Source organism: Arachis duranensis, chromosome 3 (genome assembly GCF_000817695.3).
Source record: "Arachis duranensis cultivar V14167 chromosome 3, aradu.V14167.gnm2.J7QH, whole genome shotgun sequence".
Lineage (NCBI taxonomy): Eukaryota > Viridiplantae > Streptophyta > Magnoliopsida > Fabales > Fabaceae > Arachis > Arachis duranensis.
Genome location: NC_029774.3, coordinates 65996621 through 66002536, shown reverse-complemented (window position 1 = coordinate 66002536; position 5916 = coordinate 65996621). Strand labels below are relative to the sequence as shown.

Below are 5916 nucleotides of genomic sequence, written 5' to 3'. Positions count from 1 at the left end.
GAATTCCAAGGATGCCAGATTGGCCTATCCAAGCTTAATTTCTATGCTCTGCAGAGATGCCGGAGTGAAGATGAGAATAACAGAGTATATCTCAGTTGAGAGGCCAATCACTAGAATATCAATGGACAGACAACAGCTGCAGGATGATCCAATCAAGAGGAGAGCACAGAAAGTCCTCCCAGAACTTCCTCAATTCAAATATTGGGAACATCTTGAGGCATCTGTTTCCAAATTGCAAGAAGCTATGAACCAAATAAAAGAAGAACAGAAAAATCAAAGTAGCATGCTTTGCAAACTGCTTAAGGAACAAGAAGAGCAAGGGCGTGATTTAAGGGAGCTGAAGCGCCAGAAATTAATCCTTGAAGGAACAAGCACCCCGCAGATCAAAGGAACATCCACTTCCAAAAACATAGGTTGTTGAGTTCTAATTTTAGATTTAACTCTGTGATAATGTTATTTTAGAAATTTACCTTAGAAGATATATAATAGTAGTAGTAGTAATTATCATATCTATTCTGGTTTTATTTCCAATTAAGTTATAATTTATTTTTCTCCTCATCATCAGACATGAATAAAATAGTAGATTTTTAGAATAAAGGAGTAATTTATTTTTTGAGTTTTTAATAATAAAAATTATAATTAATTATATGTGGTGGCAATACTTTTTGTTCTCTGAATGAATGATTGAACAGTGCATAATTTTTATCTTGAATTTTATGAATATTGGCTCCTGAAAGAATGAGGAACACGAAAAATATTATTGATGATCTGAAAAATCATGAATTTGATTCTTGAAGCAAGAAAAAGCAGTGAAAAAAAAAATTTACAAGGAATCATTGGATCAAGAAAAGGAATAAGAGCCAACATCCCTTAAAACCAAAAGACAAGGGTAAAAAGGATCCAAGGCTTTGAGCATCAGTGGATAAGAGGGCCCAAGGAAATAGTTCTAGGCCTAAGCGACTAAATCAAGCTGTCCCTAACCATGTGCTTGTGACATGCAGGTCCAAGTGAAAAACTTGAGACTGAGTGGTTAAAGTCGTGATCCAAAGCAAAAAGAGTGTGCTTAAGAGCGCTGGACACCTCTAACTGGGGACTTTAGCAAAGCTGAGTCACAATCTGAAAAGGTTCACCCAGTCACGTGTCTGTGGCATTTATGTATCCGGTGGTAATACTGGAAAACAAAGTGCTTAGGGCCACGGCCAAGACTCATAAAGTAACTGTGTTCAAGAATCAACATACTACACTAGGAGAATCAATAATACTATCTGAATTCTGAGTTCCTATGGATGCCAATCATTCTGAATTTCAAAGGATAAAGGGAGATGCCAAAACTGTTCAGAAACAAAAAGCTACTAGCACCGCTCATCTAAATTAGAATCTGAGCTTCACTTAAAACTCGGAGATTTTATTACTCCTTAAATTCTTTTTATCCTATTTTATTCATCTAGTTGCTTCGGGACAAGCAACAGTTTAAGTTTAGTGTTGTGATGAGCAGATATTTTATACGCTTTTTGGGGGTAATTTCATGTAGATTTTAGCATATTTTAATTAGTTTTTAGTAGAATATTATTAGTTTTTAGGCAAAAATCATATTTCTGGACTTTACTATGAGTTTGTGTGTTTTTCTGTGATTTTAAGTATTTTCTGGCTGAAATTGAGGGAGCTGAGCAAAAATCTGAGTTAGGCTGAAAAAGGACTGCTGATGTTGTTGGATCCTGACCTCTCTGCACTCGGAATGGATTTTTTGGAGCTACAAGAGTCTAATTGACGCGCTCTCAATTGGGTTGGAAAGTAGATATCCAGGGCTTTCCAGCAATATATAATAGTCCATACTTTACGCGAAGATAGACAACGTAAACTGGCGTTCAACGCCAGTTTCATGCTGCTGTCTGGCGTCCAGCGCCAGAAACAGGTTACAAGTTGGAGTTCAGCGCCCAAAACACATTACAACCTGGTGTTCAACTCCAGAAACAGCCCAAGCACGTGAGAAGCTTTAGTCTCAGCCCCAGCACACACCAAGTGGGCCCCAGAGGTGGATTTCTGCACCAATTATCTTAGTTTACTCATTTTCTGTAAACCTAGGTTACTAGTGTACTATTTAAACAACTTTTAGAGACTTATCTTGGACCTCATGACATTTTCAGATCTGAATTTTTATACACTTTGACGGCATGAGTCTCTAAACTCCATTGTTGGGGGTGACGAGCTCTGCAGCGTCTCAATGAATTAATGCAATTGTTTCTATTTGATTCAAACGTGTGTGTGTTCCTATCTAAGATGTTCATTCGCGCTTAATTGTGAAGGAGGTGATGATCTGTGACACTCATCACCTTCCTCAATCCATGAACGTGTGCCTGACAAACACCTCCATTCTACATCAGATTGAATGATTATCTCTTAGCTTCCTTAATCAGAATCTTCGTGGTATAAGCTAGAACTGATGGCGGCCACTCTTGAGGATCCGGAAAGTCTAAACCTTGTCTATGGTATTCCGAGTAGGATTCAGGGATTGAATGGCTGTGACGAGCTTTAAACTCACGATTGCTGGGCGTGATGACAAACGCAAAAGGATCAATGGATCCTATTCCAACATGATCGAGAACCAACAGCTGATTAGCCGTGCTGTGACAGAGCATCTGGACCGTTTTCACTGAGAGGATGGGAAGTAGCCACTAACAATGGTGACACCCTACATACAGCTTGCCATGGATGAAACTTTAAAACAATTGAGTTGAATATTACATTGCAGAAATTCAGAGGACAAAGCATCTCCAAAACTCCAACATATTCTTCATTAATAAAGTAACAATTACTTATTCCAAACACTTTTACTTCTTACAATTAAATCCAAATAATCTTATTGGCATCCTGACTAAGATTAATAAAATAAACATAGTTTGCTTCAAACCAATAATCTCCGTGGGATCGACCCTTACTCACGTAAGGTATTACTTGGACGACCCAGTGCACTTGCTGGTTAGTTGTACGGATTACAAATTCGTGCACCAAACAACAACAATAAACTTTCTATCCGCTGACTAAGATCTGCAGGATAACCACAGCTTGCTCAATCCAGCAATCCTCGTGGGATTCGACCCTCACTCACCTGAGGTATTATTTGGATGACCCGGTGCACTTGCCGGTTCAGTTGTGTGAGTTTTAATTTCGCGCACCAAGTTTTTGGCGCCATTGCCAGAGATTGTTCGTGATTGACAAGCTAACGGTTGTCTTGCTGCTTAGATCAGGTATTTTTTACTGTTTTTCTTTTCGTGTTTCTTATTTTTCTTTTTTAAAAAAAATTCAAAAATATTTTCATCTTTAGTAATCTTTTTCTTTCGTTTGAGTCTTGTTTCAAGTCTTAAGTTTGGTGTCCCTTTTTCTTTTTCTTTTATTGAGTTTTTGAAAATTGTTCTTGTTTTTCTTTCTTGGTGTTCGAAGTTTCCTTTATGTTTTTCATTGTTTGATTTAAAAAAAATTTAAGTTTGATGTCCTTTAATGTTTTTCTTTTAGATTTTCGGAAATTAATGTGATTTGTTTTCAAAAATTTTAAGTTTAGTGTTTCCTTTTTCTTTATTTTTCTTTTTGAATTTCAAAAATTTTAAAATAAAATATTGAATCTTTATCTTATTTTTTATTTAAATTCAAAATTTTAAGTTTGTGTCTTGTTTAGTAATCTTGTTTTTTTTATTTATGTTTAAATCCTTATCTTATCTTTTTGTTTGATTTTCTTATCTTTAATTCAATTTCAGATTTTAAAAGTTTAATATTTTGTTCGTTTCTCTTTCTTTTAATTTTGAATTTTAAAATTTTAAAATTTTTAAAATCTTTCCTTGACTTTCATTTTTAATTTTAATATTTTTCAAAATCAAATCTTCTATCTTAAATCTTTTAAAATCTTATCTTATCTTATTTGACTTTTTCTTTCCAAATTTAAATTTTAAAATCTTTGATTGACTCTCTCTTCTTAATTTCAAAAATTTTCAAAATTAAATATTTTATTCTATTTTATTTTCAAATCTTGTTAGTTAGTTATTTGTTTTATCTTATTTTAATTTTAAAGGTTTGGTGTCTCTTTAATTCTTTTTTTCTCTCTCTTCTTTTTCGAAAATACTCTAACCTTTTTCTCTCTCATTTTTTGAAAGCTTTCAATCTATTTCTCAGTTTATTTTTGAAAATTATTTTTCAATTATAAGATATCTCTCTTTTCTTTTCTCTTCTTCTAACTTTCTCACTAGGAGTCCTCTATACTCTGATATAGAGACTCTTTTCTTTTCTCTTCTTGGTTTCTTTCTTCTTGTTTATGAGCAGGAATAGGGATAAAGAACCTCTCTTTGATCTAAATCCTGAACCTGAAAGGACTTTAAGGTGGCGTTTGCAACAAGCTCAGGCTAGCAGAGTCGTAAGGAATCTCACAGGAGCTCTAGAATAAGAAGCTGAAGATACAACAATGCCAGCTAATCCAAAAGTTGGAGAAGACGCAAGAAAGGTCCTTGGATCTTATACTGCACCCAATTCTGAATTCTATGGGCGCAGCATCTCCATTCCTGCCATTGGTGCAAACAACTTTGAGTTGAAGCCTTAATTAGTCACTCTAGTACAATAGAATTGCCACTTTTATAGACTTCCGCAGGAAGATCCCAATAAATTCATATCTGACTTCCTGTAGATCGGTGACACTGTCAAGACTAATGGAGTAAATCCAAAAGTCTACATGCTCATGCACTTCCTCTTTGCTGTATGAGACAAAGCAAGGCCATGGCTGGATTCTCAGTCTAAAGAAAGCCTAGACACATGGGAGAAGGTAGTCAATGGATTCTTGACGAAGTTCTTCCCACCTCAGAAGCTGAGCAAGCTCAGGGTGGAAGTACAAACCTTCAAACAGAAAGAAGGAGAATCCCTCTATGAAGCTTGGGAAAGATACAAACAACTGATCAGGAGATGTCCTCCTGACATGATTTCAGACTGGATCACGCTAGATATCTTCTATGATGGTCTATCTGAGGCATCCAAGATGTTATTGTACCACTCTGCAGGTGGATCCTTCCATTTCAAGAAGACGCCTGAACAAGCACAGGAGCTTATTGACATGGTTGCCAATAACCAGTATATGTACACTTCTGAGAAGAACCCTGTGAACAATAGGGCTGCTCAAAAGAGAGGTGTCTTGGAAGTAGACACCTTAGATGGCATCTTGGCTTCGAACAAGCTCATGTCTCAACAGATTAATATGATCTCTCAACATTTGAGTGGGACGCATAGCTCAGATGCTTATTGTCCGGAAACAGCGTATGATTTAGACGCAAGTGACAACACCTGGACCACAATGAAGGAGATGAACTACATGGGAAACTCTTCCAGAAATTCCAACAATTGTCCCTATTCGAATACTTTCAATCAGGGATAGAGGAACCACACTAATTTTGGGTGGAGAGATCAACAGAAGCCTCAATAAGGCTTCAGCAACAATCAGGGTAGAATGAACTAGAACCGATTCAACAACAAACCATTCCAACCCTCTTAGCAAAAGATGGAGACTCCTATCCAGAGCCTCTCTGACATGACCACCATTGTCTCTAACCTCTCTAAGACCACTCACAGTTTCATGGCAGAAACAACATCATCCATCAGGAACTTAGGAATATAGGTTGGTCAGCTGAGCCAGAAGATCCCAGAGATCCCTTCAAACATTGGTCAGCTGAGTAAGAAGATCCCAGAGATCCCTTCAAACATTCTTCCTAGCAACACGAAAGTGAATCCGTCATTGTGGAGGTTGTGACCGAACCCAAAGAGGAGCCTTTTGTTGAGGAACTTAAGGAAATCATGGCTTATGAGGAGCCTGGGAACATCATCATGCATGCCCCTATAAAGATAGAGGAGCCTGAGGAATATCTCTCTTCAAACGAGGAAGAGGAACCT

The 5916-nt window shown here is 36.8% G+C and overlaps 1 non-coding gene across 1 annotated transcript; it reads right to left on the bottom strand.

The window, feature by feature from the left end:
- Positions 1-4849: 4849 nt before the first annotated feature.
- On the bottom strand, positions 4850-4958 carry LOC127746408 (small nucleolar RNA R71). The gene has a single exon (XR_008008028.1). It is a non-coding gene; the product is annotated as a small nucleolar RNA R71 (small nucleolar RNA).
- Positions 4959-5916: the final 958 nt, after the last annotated feature.